Genomic DNA, 13,889 nt, shown 5'->3' on the forward strand with positions numbered 1-13,889 from the left:
ACTTCTAAAACTTTTACTAAACTAGGCCACAATTAAATCCCTAGAGCAAAACCTATGCAAATAATCAAACTAGAGAGTGCAATCTAAGTTTTGTCTAAGTGTTGCTATCTCTACCGCAAAAGGCTAAGTTTCAATCTACACTAAATAAGTATGAATATAAGATTGAAACTTAAATGCTTAATATAAATGTGGAAACTTAAAGAGCAAAGTAGAGAAGCAAACTCTCGTGGATGACGCCGGTATTTTTACCAAGGTATCCGGAACCATGCAAGGTCCCAACTAATCCTCGTAGTTGCCCCTACGCAAAGGGAAGCCCACGCGAGGGCCAAGCACCACGGTCGAGTAACTCCGTAGAGAGTCGTGGGCCTTCTCCACGCGCAAGTGGTGCTCCGCTTCCGGCTCCTCTCGGACGCTCCCCGCCGTCTCCACTATCGAGCTTCCAGCCGAAACGCCGCGGACGTCGTTCCCTCCGGTACACGGTGGCGGCCGTGACACAAACGCGGTTGTCACGGTCTCGCAAGACTCTCGCCCCACTCGGTACAATTACAACGACTCACGCAAGAGCCGAGGGGTTGTGTGGTTTTACAAAACTCACTCAACTAACTAGGGTTCACCTAGAGCAAGCGCTAAAGCGGTCTAACTAACCTAAGCACTTCGCAAAGCACCTACGCTAATCACCGAGTGATTCTATTAAGCACTTGGGTGTTTGAGCTCTTGGAAATATGCACTATGTGTCTTGGTATGTTGCTTGTGCTCCCACACCACCAAATGGTTGATTGGGTGATGTATATATAGGCCCCAACTCCAAAATAGCCGTTGGAGAAAAGCTGCAGTTCTCTGCGGCACACCGGACAGTCCAGTGGTGCACCGGACAACGCACTGTAGCCTGTCCGGTGCGCCTAGCCGTTGCCCTGTCAGAGCAGGTGACCGTTGGCGTCGTAGGCTTTTCCACACTGGACAGTCTGGTGCTCACACCGGACAGTCCGGTGGTCTTCTCTCCGAGTGCCACCTGGAACTAGTCGTTGGGATGGAGTTCCCTGGTGCACTGGACAGTCCGGCGTGTGGGCATCGGACAGTCCGGTGCGCCTTCGCACAGACAGTCCGTAGCAGCACACTTGGACTTTTCTTGGATCTTCTTAATGTCTTCTTTTGAGGTGTTGCTTTCCTCAATTCCTTAGTCCAAGTAAATCTTACATCCTGTGAACTACAAACTCAAACACTAGAAAACTTATTAGTTCACGGATTGTGTTGTTCATCAAACACCAAAACTCAATTAGCCAAATAGCCCGGGGTCCATTTTCCTTACAATCTCCCCCTTTTTGGTGATTGATGACAACACAACCAAAGCAAGCAAATAATACAAATATTTGAATGAAAATATGCAATCTACTTGCTAGGATGCATGATTGTCCCCACAAAGTGATATTATGGACTTAAGTCTCCTCCTAACTCCATAATTCACTTACTTCCTATTTTAGGACCAAATAACCAAAACCACTTGAAAAACCATTTGTAGATACAAAATTTTAAATTGGTGGTGTTTGGTGTTTGATATTGTTTTCATTGCTTTGGTCCCCAAACTTCTCCCCCTTTGGCATCAACCACCGAAAAGGAAGACATTAAAAGCATGTAGGAAGTAAATAAAGGCTTGCCCTCATCAAGAATTTTTTTTAGGTGATACCACTAGAAGGATGCTAAATTAAACCACATGTATGGTAGCAGTTGAAAAGATTACTCCCCCTAAACGAGTGTTCTCTTTAGAAAGAAGTTTCTCCCCCTTTTTAGAGATGAAGAAATACTCCCCCTGACAGAGATCCTATACTTAGGAAAAAGCATGTGAAAATTAGAGCGGCAAGACATGATTTGAATAGACTAACTTCCCTTATGCATAGGTAACAGAATATGAGTTAACTACTTATGCATTTTTAGCAACAAGGAAGCATGTGATATGAAATATAGTCTAATCAAACATTGGAGAAGACATGTAAATGATACTAGATGTAGCCTCAAAAGATACCAATTGAAGGTCAATGGCGAGCTTGAGAGACATGAGAGTTCTTGGAGATTTTGCAGTGGAAGATTGTTGTCTTTCTCCGGGGACCTTATTTTCCTTACAATGAGACTATCACATGAAATAGACTTAAAAAGGTGTTAGTCTCAAAGTATTAGATTATAGAGTAACCTTCCCCTGAAGGTGTGCATACAAGTTTTGAATACTTGTAGGAGACTTGCACTTTGATTTGATATCAAGAGGGGCAAATTATCTACAATCCAAACTTTGGCACATATAAGTTAAATGATACAACTTGTAGAAATCAAAATTTTCAATTGATGCATCATTTACTATGGAGTAATATAGAAGCTATGTGTCGTGCTTAAGTAAACATTTTAAGCCATGTAGGTTTGCTTAAGTATATGAATTTTAAAGCAAGCAATCCTACCATATGATTTACCTAGTATGCATGATTCAAAAGTAAATAACAAATGTAATACTAGGCACGAAAGGTAACCTAGATACAAGATAAATAGATACACATATCTAAAAATAAGAGATACAAAAAATCTAGTTACCTTAGTCATGGGTGGGAAATTTGGGTCCAAAATTTTCATTAACCCACTTGGCAATAAACTTAATCCAATATGATGTATCCCATGATATACATCCCAACTTTGTCAAGTCTCCAAATTTCCCGAAGACCTTCGGTCCACTCACTTCCCTTTCGGGATCCAAACCTTCTTGGTGCTTTTCATGGTTGAAATTATTTCCTTTGGCACCCAGATGCGTTTGGCCCCCTTTCCTTTGTTGGCTTGCTTGTTGGCCTTGATTGCTATCACCTTTCCATTCTTTTTCTTCTTGATCAAATATGGTGTAGCATCCTTTTTGTTCACCTTTTTTATGTAGGTGTTGGAGATTTTGCTTGATGGCTTTTGCTTGAGCTTTTGCCTTTGTTTATCCCCGGTCATCGCCTTGCATTGGAAAGATTTGTGGCCTTCCATGTGGCATAGCCTACAAATCACAGTTTCTCCCTCCATAGGCTTGTTCACTCCCACAGTGGTGTTATCCTGTGGAGGTCGGATTTGTTTGGCTTTGCCTTTCTTGTCATACAAAGCCTTGCCAGGGCGAGCCACTTCTTGCTTTAATTGTTCATTTTCCTTTGCAACCTCATCCGAACATGTCTCTACAACAATATTCTCAACAACGACTTGGTTGCAGGGGTTAGAATCATCAATTAAATCAAAGCAGGAAGTAGAAGCATCTTTCTTAATTATTTCAGGTATTTCAACTAAAGATGTTGCTGGGGTGCTACCAATGTTTTCTAGCTTAGTAGTTAGCTCATTATTATGTATGCTAAGAATTTCCATTTTCTCTAGCAAATTTTCAATAGCTTCTTGGGAGCTAGCTAACTTAGCCTTAAGTTTTTCATTCTTTTTAGTAAGGCTATCATCGGTAGCAATGGATGGAGCACTATATTCTAATAGCTCAATTTTAGTTGATAGCTCACTATTTAGGTTTGCAAAAGTTTCAAATTTTTCTAGCAAACCTTTGTAATCATTTTGAAAGCTAACCAACTTATTTTTCAAAGTTTTAAGTTGAGCTTTTTGCTTAGTGCAAACATCCTGAAAAAATTCTACGGCTTCCGCAAGCTCATCTAGAGAGGGCTTTCCCTCACCTTCATTATCACTACTACTTTCATCACTAGAGGATGGAATGCTTTTGTTACCTCTTGCCATAAGGCATTTGTGTGATGACCGTGATGAGCGTGATGAGGACCGGTGGCTGCGCGTCCTTGGATGTTCATCTTCACTTGAAGAATCATCCCAAGTTCTAACACTTGTTAGCGCCTTGCCTTTGCTCCTCTCCTTTTTGGGTTTGGCCATATTTGGACAGTTGTCCCTGAAGTGGCCCTTCTCCCCCACATGCAAAGCATCCTCTCTTCCTTTGCTTTTTCCTATCAATGTTAAAGAGAAGAACCTCGACCTGCAGGGGCACACCCATTAGATTAATCTTGCGAATCATCCTCATTACCTTTCCAACGCGTCGGATTGTTTCTTCGTCCTCGGAGGATGATGTGCATGGTTGATTATCTTCATCATCATCACTTTCTTCTTCTTCCTCTTCTTCACTTGAGGAACTTGGAGTGGGAGCCTTCTTTTTGCCCTTCCTTTCATCACATGCAAAAGCATATGGTCTTGAGGAAGTTGGCTCCTCTCCCCGACACATTTTTCGCGACATCTCAAAAGCCACGATTTTCCCAATCACAATGGTCAGGGTCATGTTGCTCAAGTCCTCCATGTTGTGAAGGATGGTGATGATGCTCCCATATCTTTGTTGTGGTAGCAGGGAGATAATCTTCCTCACAATGTCCGCATCACCTAGCTTATTAATGCCAATCGAATTGAGCTCATTGATAATTAGATTCAAACGAGAATACATGTCTCTAACAAGCTCATCATCTTTCATAGCAAAAGAATTATACTCATTTAAGACTAGGCAATATTTTTGCTCACGGACATTGGATGTGCCGTCATGGAGCTCATGCAATTTTAGCCAAATCTCATTAGCAGTTTTCAAGGTAAATACTTGATTAAAAATATCCATGCTAAGAGATTCATACAAGCAATTTTTGGCTCTAGCATTTAAATGAATTTCTTTTTCCTCACTCGTGGTGGGTTTCTCGGGATTCTTGAGGGGTTTCATCCCGTCACGAGTGACTCTCCAAACACCTAGATCAACGGCCTCTAGGTAACAGGCCATTCTAGCACTATAATATGGGAAGTTAGTACCGTCAAAGTGTGGTGGCCTATGGGTATCCATCCCTTCCTCTAAAAGGCATCGGCTCTTTTAGCGGTGAAGCTAAAGTGTTTCAAACGAGCCAAACCGGGCTCTGATACCACTTGTAGGAAACGGGTGACGCTTAAGAGGGGGGTGAATTAGGACTTCTAAAACTTTTACTAAACTAGGCCACAATTAAATCCCTAGAGCAAAACCTATGCAAATAATCAAACTAGAGAGTGCAATCTAGGTTTTGTCTAAGTGTTTCTATCTATACCGCAAAAGGCTAAGTTTCAATCTACACTAAATAAGTATGAATATAAGATTGAAACTTAAATGATTAATATAAATGTGGAAACTTAAAGAGCAAAGTAGAGAAGCAAACTCTCGTGGATGACGCCGGTATTTTTACCGAGGTATCCGGAACCATGCAAGGTCCCGACTAATCCTCGTTGGTGCCCCTACGCAAAGGGAAGCCCACGCGAGGGCCAAGCACCACGGTCGAGTAACTCCGTAGAGAGCCGCGGGCCTTCTCCACGCGCAAGTGGTGCTCCGCTTCCGGCTCCTCTCGGACGCTCCCCGCCGTCTCCACTATCGAGCTTCCGACCGAAACGTCGCAGGCCTCGTTCCCTCCGGTACACTGTGGCGGCCGTGACACAAACGCGGTTGTCACGGTCTCGCAAGACTCTCGCCCCACTCGGTACAATTACAATGACTCACGCAAGAGCCGAGGGGTTGTGTGGTTTTACAAAACTCACTCAACTAACTAGGGTTCACCTAGAGCAAGCGCTAAAGCGGTCTAACTAACCTAAGCACTTCGCAAAGCACCTACGCTAATCACCGAGTGATTCTATTAAGCACTTGGGTGTTTGAGCTCTTGGAAATATGCACTATGTGTCTTGGTATGTTGCTTGGGCTCCCACACCACCAAATGGCCGGTTGGGTGATGTATATATAGGCCCCAACTCCAAAATAGCCGTTGGAGAAAAGCTGCAGTTCTCTGCGGCACACCGGACAGTCCGGTGGTGCACCGGACAGCGCACTGTAGCCTGTCCGGTGCGCCTAGCCGTTGCCCTGTCAGAGCAGGTGACCGTTGGCGCCACAGGCTTTTCCACACTGGACAGTCTGGTGCTCACACCGGACAGTCCGGTGGTCTTCTCTCCGAGTGCCACCTGGAACTAGCCGTTGGGCTGGAGTTCCATGGTGCACCGGACAGTCCGGCGTGTGGGCACCAGACAGTCCGTAGCAGCACACTTGGACTTTTCTTGGATCTTCTTAATGTCTTCTTTTGAGGTGTTGCTTTCCTCAATTCCTTAGTCCAAGTAAATCTTACATCCTGTGAACTACAAACACAAACACTAGAAAACTTATTAGTTCACGGATTGTGTTGTTCATCAAACACCAAAACTCAATTAGCCAAATGGCCCGGGGTCCATTTTCCTTACATAGTTGCAAAATGACTTTGAAAAGATTTTCCAAAAACTTTGCAAAAACAAAACTTGTGGTGCAAGCGTGGTCCAAAATGTTAAAATTATAAAGAAACAATCCATGCATATCTTATGAATTTCTATTGGCTCAATTATAAGTAACCTTTGCACTTACAAATATGCAAACTAGTTCAATTATGCACTTCTATACTTGCTTTGGTTTGTGTTGGCATCAATCACCAAAAAGGGGGAGATTGAAAGGGAATTAGGCTTACACCTATTTCCTAATTGATTTTGGTGGTTGAATTGCCCAACACAAATAATTGGACTAACTAGTTTGCTCTAGTCTGTAAGTTCTACAGGTGCCAAAGGTTCACAAAAAGTCAATAAAAAGACCAAGAATGGGTTCAAACAAAGAGAGCAAAGGTCAACCGAAGGCTGCCCTAGTCTGGCGCACCGGACTGTCCGGTGAGCCACCGGACAGTGTCCGGTGCACGAGGGGACTACAAGCTGAACTCTTCACCTTCGGGAAAACTCAGAGGCGCTTCGCTATAATTCACCGGACTGTCCGGTGCTCCACTGGACAGTGTCCGGTGCCCCAGGGGAGAGCGACTTTGAACTCGCCAGCTTCGGGAATTCGCTCCGCTAAAATTCACCAAACTGTCCAGTGTAACACCGGACTGTCCGGTGAGCCAGCGGAGCAACGGCTACTTTGCGCACAACGGTCGACTGCAACGCATTAAATGCGCGCCAGCACGCGCAGAGGAGCAGAGCACGCGCGGGTGGTACACCGGACAGCCAGGCGGGCCCACAAGACAGAGCTCCAACGGTCGGAACCCATCAGCCAGGTGACGTGGCTGGCGCATCGGACAGTGTCCGGTGGCGCACCGGACTGTCCGTTGCGCCATGCGACAGACAGCCTCCCAACGGCCACTTTTGGTGGTTGGGGTTATAAATACCCCCAACCACCCCACATTCAAGTGATCCAAGTTTTCCACCTTCTAACTACTTACAAGAGCTCTAGCATTCAATTCTAGACACACCAAAGAGATCAAATCCTCTCCCAATTCCACTCAAAGCTTTAGTGATTAGAGAGAGTGATTGTTGTGTTCATTTGAGCTCTTGCGCTTAGATCGCTTCTTTTTCTCATTCTTTCTTGCGATCATCTCAAATTGTAATCAATGCAAGAGACACCAATTGTGTGGTGGTCCTTGCGGGGAAGTTTGGTTCCCGTTTGATTGAGAAGAGAAGCTCACTCGGTCCAAGGGACCGTTTGAGAGAGGGAAAGGGTTGAAAGAGACTCGGTCTTTGTGACCACCTCAACGGGGAGTAGGTTTGAGAGAACCGAACCTCGGTAAAACAAATCCTTGTGTCTCACTTCTTTATTCGCTTGCGATTTGTTTTTACGCCCTCTCTCGGACTCGCATTATATTTCTAACGCTAACCCGGCTTGTAGTTGTGATTAACTTTGTAAATTTCAGTTTCGCCCTATTCACCCCCCCTCTAGGCGGCTTTCAGTTACAACTGTCTTTTTACGGATACAGGTGTTACTGTCTTTAGAAGAAGTGATGATTCAGTAGCTTTTAAGGTAGTATTAGAGGGTCAGCTATACTTAGTTGATTTCAATAGAGCTGAACTCGATACTTGCTTAATTGCTAAGACTAACATGGGTTGGCTCTGGCACCGCCGACTAGCCCATGTTGGGATGAAGAATCTTCACAAGCTTCTAAAGGGAGAGCACATTTTGGGACTAACCAATGTTCACTTTGAGAAAGACAGGATGTGTAGCGCATGTCAAGCAGGGAAGCAAGCTGGTGTTCATCATCCACACAAGAACATCATGACGACTGACAGGCCACTCGAGCTCCTCCACATTGACCTATTCGGCATGATTGCTTACATAAGCATAGGCGGGAGTAAGTACTGTCTAGTTATTGTGGATGATTATTCTCGCTTCACTTGGGTATTCTTCTTGCAGGAAAAATCTCAAACCAAGAGACTTTGAAAGGATTCTTGAGACAGGCTCAAAATGAGTTCGACTTGAGGATCAAGAAAATAAGAAGCGACAACGGGACGGAGTTCAAGAACTCTCAAATTGAAGGCTTTCTTGAGGAGGAGGGCATCAAGCATGAGTTCTCTTCTCCCTACACGCCACAACAAAATGGTGTAGTGGAGAGGAAGAATAGAACACTATTGGACATGGCAAGGACCATGCTTGATGAGTACAAGACTTCGGATCGGTTTTAGGCCGAGGCCGTCAACACCGCTTGCTACGCCATCAACCGGTTATATCTTCACCGAATCCTCAAGAAGACATCATATGAACTCCTCACCGGTAAAAAGGCCAATGTTTCATATTTTAGAGTCTTTGGTAGCAAATGCTTTATTCTTGTTAAAAGAGGTAGAAAATCTAAATTTGCTCCTAAGGTTGTAGAAGGCTTTTTACTTGGTTATGACTCAAACACAATGGCATATAGAGTCTTTAACAAGTCCACTGAACTAGTTGAGGTCTCATGTGACATTGTGTTTGATGAGACCAACGGCTCTTAAGTAGAGCAAGTTGATCTTGATGAACTAGATGATGAAGAGGCTCCATGCATAGCGCTAAGGAACATGTCTATTGGGGATGTGTGTCCTAAGGAATCCGAAGAGCCTCCACAAGCACAAGATCAACCATCCTCCTCCATGCAAGCATCTCCACCAACTCAAGATGAGGATGAGGCTAAAGATGATGAAGGAGAAGATCAAGAAGATGAGCCACCTCAAGAGGACGACAATGATCAAGGGGGAGATACAAATGATCAAGACAAGGAGGATGAACAAGATCCAAGGCCGCCACACCCAAGAGTTCACCAAGCAATCCAACGAGATCACCCCGTGAACACCATCCTAGGAGATATTCATAAGGGGGTAACTACTCGATCTCGTGTTGCTCATTTTTATAAACACTACTCTTTTGTTTCCTCTATTGAGCCACACAGGGTAGAGGAAGCACTTCAAGATTCGGATTGGGTGTTGGCGATGAAAGAGGAGCTTAACAATTTCATAAGGAATAAGGTATGACATTTAGTTCCACGTCCTAACTGAAAAGTTGTAGGAACCAAGTGGGTCTTCCGCAACAAACAAGATGAGCATGGTGTGGTGACAAGGAACAAGGCACGACTTGTGGCTAAAGGATATTCACAAGTCGAAGGTTTGGATTTTGGTGAAACCTATACACCCGTAGCTAGGCTTGAGTCAATTCGTATATTACTTGCCTATGCTATTTACCATGGCTTTAAGCTTTATCAAATGGACGTGAAGAGTGCCTTCCTCAATGGACCAATCAAGGAAGAGGTCTATGTTGAGCAACCTCCCGGCTTTGAAGATAGTGAGTATCCTAACCACGTGTATAAACTCTCTAAGGCGCTTTATGGGCTCAAGCAAGCCCCAAGAGCATGGTATGAATACCTAAGAGATTTTCTTATCACTAATGGCTTCAAAGTCGGCAAAGCTGATCCTACTCTCTTTACTAAAATAATTGAAAATGATTTATTTGTATGCCAAATTTATGTTTATGATATAATATTTGGGTTTACTAACAAATATATTTGTGAAGAGTTTAGTAGGATCATGATTCAAAAATTCGAGATGTCTATGATGGGGGAGTTGAAGTATTTTCTAGAATTTCAAGTAAAGCAACTCAAAGAGGGCACCTTCATTAGCCAAACGAAGTACATTAAAGACATTCTCACCAAGTTTGGGATGAAGGATGCCAAACCCATCAAGACACCCATGGGAACCAATGGGCATCTCGACCTCGACTAGGGAGGTAAATCCGTAGATCAAAAGGTATACCGGTCGATGATAGGATCCTTACTCTATTTATGTGCATCTCGACTGGACATTATGCTTTCTGTATGCATGTGTGCAAGGTTCCAAGCCGACCCTAAGGAAGTTCACCTTAGGGCCGTGAAGCGAATCTTGAGATATTTAGTTCAAACACCTAAGTTTGGTCTTTGGTACCCCAAGGGGTCCTCTTTTGATTTATTAGGATATTCAGATGCTGACTGGGCAGGGTGTAAGATTGATAGGAAGAGCACATCAGGGACTTGTCAGTTTCTAGGGAGATCCCTGGTGTCTTGAGCTTCAAAGAAACAAAACTCATTAGCTCTTTCTACCGCCGAAGCCGAGTACATTGTCGCAGGTCATTGTTGTGTGCAATTGCTTTGGATGAGGCAAACCCTTAGGGACTATGGCTACAAGTTTAGCAAAGTCCCTCTCCTATGTGATAATGAGAGTGCAATCCGCATGGCGGATAATCCCGTTGAACACAGCCGCACTAAGCACATAGCCATTCGGTATCACTTTTTAAGAGATCACCAACAAAAGGCGGATATCGAGATAGCCTATATAAACACCAAAGATCAATTGGCCGATATCTTTACCAAGCCACTAGATGAGAAAACCTTTACCAAACTTAGGAATGAGCTAAATATTCTTGATTCTAGGAATTTTGATTGATTCTTTGCACACATAGCTCATCTATATACCTTTGATCATATCTCTTTTATGTCTATGACTAATGTGTTTTCAAGTGAATTATTATGCTTAGTCATAGAATTGAAAGGGAAATGAAGTATTCGGCAAAGAAGGCGCTTCCACTAAACTCCATCGATATTTGCCGGTACTCCGCATCATTCTCCACTTTGGTATAATCTTCACTCATCTCTATTTATTTGCCATTGGGGAGAAAGTATAAGGGCTTATATTTCACTCACAAGTATCCGTTTTTGGTGATTAATGCCAAAGGAGGAGAAAGTATGAGCCCAAAGCAAAAGGACCGCACCAACACCGAATTTTAAAAATAAAGTTTTTCAAATTGATATCTTATTGTGTTCAAAAGGGGGAGAAAGTAGTATCTTCAAAACTTGCAAAACCCTCTTGAACACTAAGAGGAGAATTTTATTTAGGAGGTGTTTTGTTTAAGTCAAAGGAAAAGCATTTGAAACAGGAGGAGAAAATTTCAAATCTTGAAAATGCTTATTTCAATCTTATTCATGTACCTTTGACTATTTGCAAAAGGTTTTTAAAAAGAATTTTACAAAGGATTTGCAAAAATAAAACCCGTGGTGCAAATGAGGTCCAAAATTTTAAATAAGAAAACCATCCATGCACATCTATTGAAATAAGTTTATTGGTTTCAATTCCAAGCAACCTTTGCACTTACCTTATGCAAACTAGTTCAATTCAGCACTTTTATATTTGCTTTGGTTTGTGTTGGCATCAATCACAAAAAGGGGGAGATTGAAAGGGAAATAGGGTCAAACCTTTTCCTATATGAATTTTGGTGGTTGAATTACCCAACACAAATTATTGGACTAACTAGTTTGCTCTAGATTATGAGTTCTACAGGTGTCAAAGGTTCACAACAAATCAATACAAAGTCAAAATAAAGGGTTTAAAACAAAGGAACAAAGTATACCGAAGGCAGCTCTGGTCTGGCGCACCGGACTGTCCGGTGTGCCACCGGACAGTGTCCGGTACACCAGGGAGGAATGACTCTGAACTTGCCAGCTTCGGGAATTTGGAAGGTCGCTCCGCTATAATTCAACGGACTGTCCGGTGCAACACCAGACTGTTCGGTGTGCCAGCGGAGCAACGACTACTTCGCGCCAACGGTCGTCTGCAAAGAACATTAAATGCGCTACAGTGCGCGCTTGCGCGCGCAGAAGTCAGAGCAGGCGCCAGAAGGTGCACCGGACAGTCTACAGGACCTGTCCGGTGCACCACCGGACTGTTCGGTGGCCCCAATTGTCAGAGCTTCAACGGTCGGAACCTAACGGCCTGGTGACGTGGCTGGCGCACCGGACAGTGTCCGATGGCGCACCAGTCTGTCTGGTGCGCCATACGACAGAAGCCTTCACCAACGGCTATATTGGTGGTTGGGGCTATAAATACCCCCTAACCACCACTCTTCAAGGCATCCAAGCATTCACTACATTTCATTCAATACAAGAGCAATACACAACACTCCAAGACACAAATCAAAGCCTCCGATCAAATCAAAGTCCCCGATTCAAGTCTAGTTTTTAGGACTTGTGAGGAGATCGACTTGTGTTCTTTTGTTGCTCTTGTTGCTTGGTTGGCTTTCTTCTTTCTCTCATTCTTACTCTCAAAATCTTGTAAGCGAAGCAAGAGACACCAATTGTGTGGTGGTCCTTGCGGGGTCTAAGTGACCCGGGAAATCAAGGAAGGAAGCTCACTCGGTCTGAGTGACCGTTTGAGAGAGAGAAAGGGTTGAAAGAGACCCGGTCTTTGTGACCACCTCAACGGGGAGTAGGTTTGCAAGAACCGAACCTCGGTAAAATAAATCACCGCATCTCACTCTTCATTTGCTTGTGATTTGTTTTTGCCCTCTCTTTCGGACTCGATTATATTTCTAACGCTAACCCCGACTTGTAGTTGTGCTGAAGTTTATAATTTTCAGATTCCGCCTATTCACCCCCTCTAGGCGACTTTCACAAGGTCACAAGAAACTTTTGGCTCTTGAGCAACATAAAAATGTATGTGACCTTTAGATGAGGAAGACGTCTCAAAACAAGGACAACAATGCCGTACACAGGAAGGAACCACGACCCCCCTAACCAAAAGAATCTTTACACTTGTATATACACGGTTCAAATAAAAAGATTAGTTCGTAATGAGTTAAAATTTATTAGATATACATATGTATATGTTAATTGTTATAACTAGCAATTATTATATAACATATACATGCTTTATTTATTGGCATTACAACTATTAATTATATATTGAGTTGGTCTCCCGAAGAAAAATCTTGGTTAAGTCTAGAGATGGCCAAACGGGTCGCCCGGCCCGGGTCCGGTGAAGCCTGGCTCATTTTGGATTCGACCCGTTAGGCACAGTTAGAAAACCGGGTCGGGCCATTTAAACCCACGGGCTTATTTCCCTGTCGGAGCCCGGTCCGGTAAGCACGAAAAAAAGCGGGCTAAGCGGGCCGGTAAGCACGGTTTAGTACAAAAAAGCGGGCTTGATGTGCTTAGAGGTAAACGGGTCGTGTTAGGCCAGTCCACCGTGCTTAGTTTCCTGTCCGAGCCCGGTCCGCTTATTCGTGCCGGGCCGGGCCAGACCGTGTCGGTCTCGGATCGAGCCTAACATCGAGCTTCGTGCCGAGCTCACGGACCTCGTGCTTATTGGTCATCTATAGCTACGACCCTATACCTATATAACATATATATGTTCTATTTATTGATATTATTATAACTATTAATTATATATTGAGTTGGTTCCCTAAGGGCTGATTTGGTGCTCGGGGATCCTCAGGGGAAGAAATCTTCTTGCTATTCAAAATTGAATTGCAAGAGGATTCCTCCCTATAGATCCCTAATCACTAAATCAACCCTAAAGAAAAATCGTGGCCACGTCCGTAGTAGTGTAGTAGGAAATGTGTAATGCAGAAGACAGAAATAGAGATAGAGATTGTATTGAGAAGCGAGAACGACAACTGATTCGGAATAAAGGTTCAAATGATGCTATCTATATTCTAAATTATAAAACGTTTTAGATTCTTATAGACGTATGCGCTTAGATATACATTAGATGTATAATTAAAACACTATATCTAAAAAAAATCAAAACGTGTTATAATGCGTGCTCATTTGAAAGTTGTAGAAATATTATAAAGC

This window comes from Zea mays, chromosome 9 (assembly GCF_902167145.1).
Source record: "Zea mays cultivar B73 chromosome 9, Zm-B73-REFERENCE-NAM-5.0, whole genome shotgun sequence".
NCBI lineage: Eukaryota > Viridiplantae > Streptophyta > Magnoliopsida > Poales > Poaceae > Zea > Zea mays.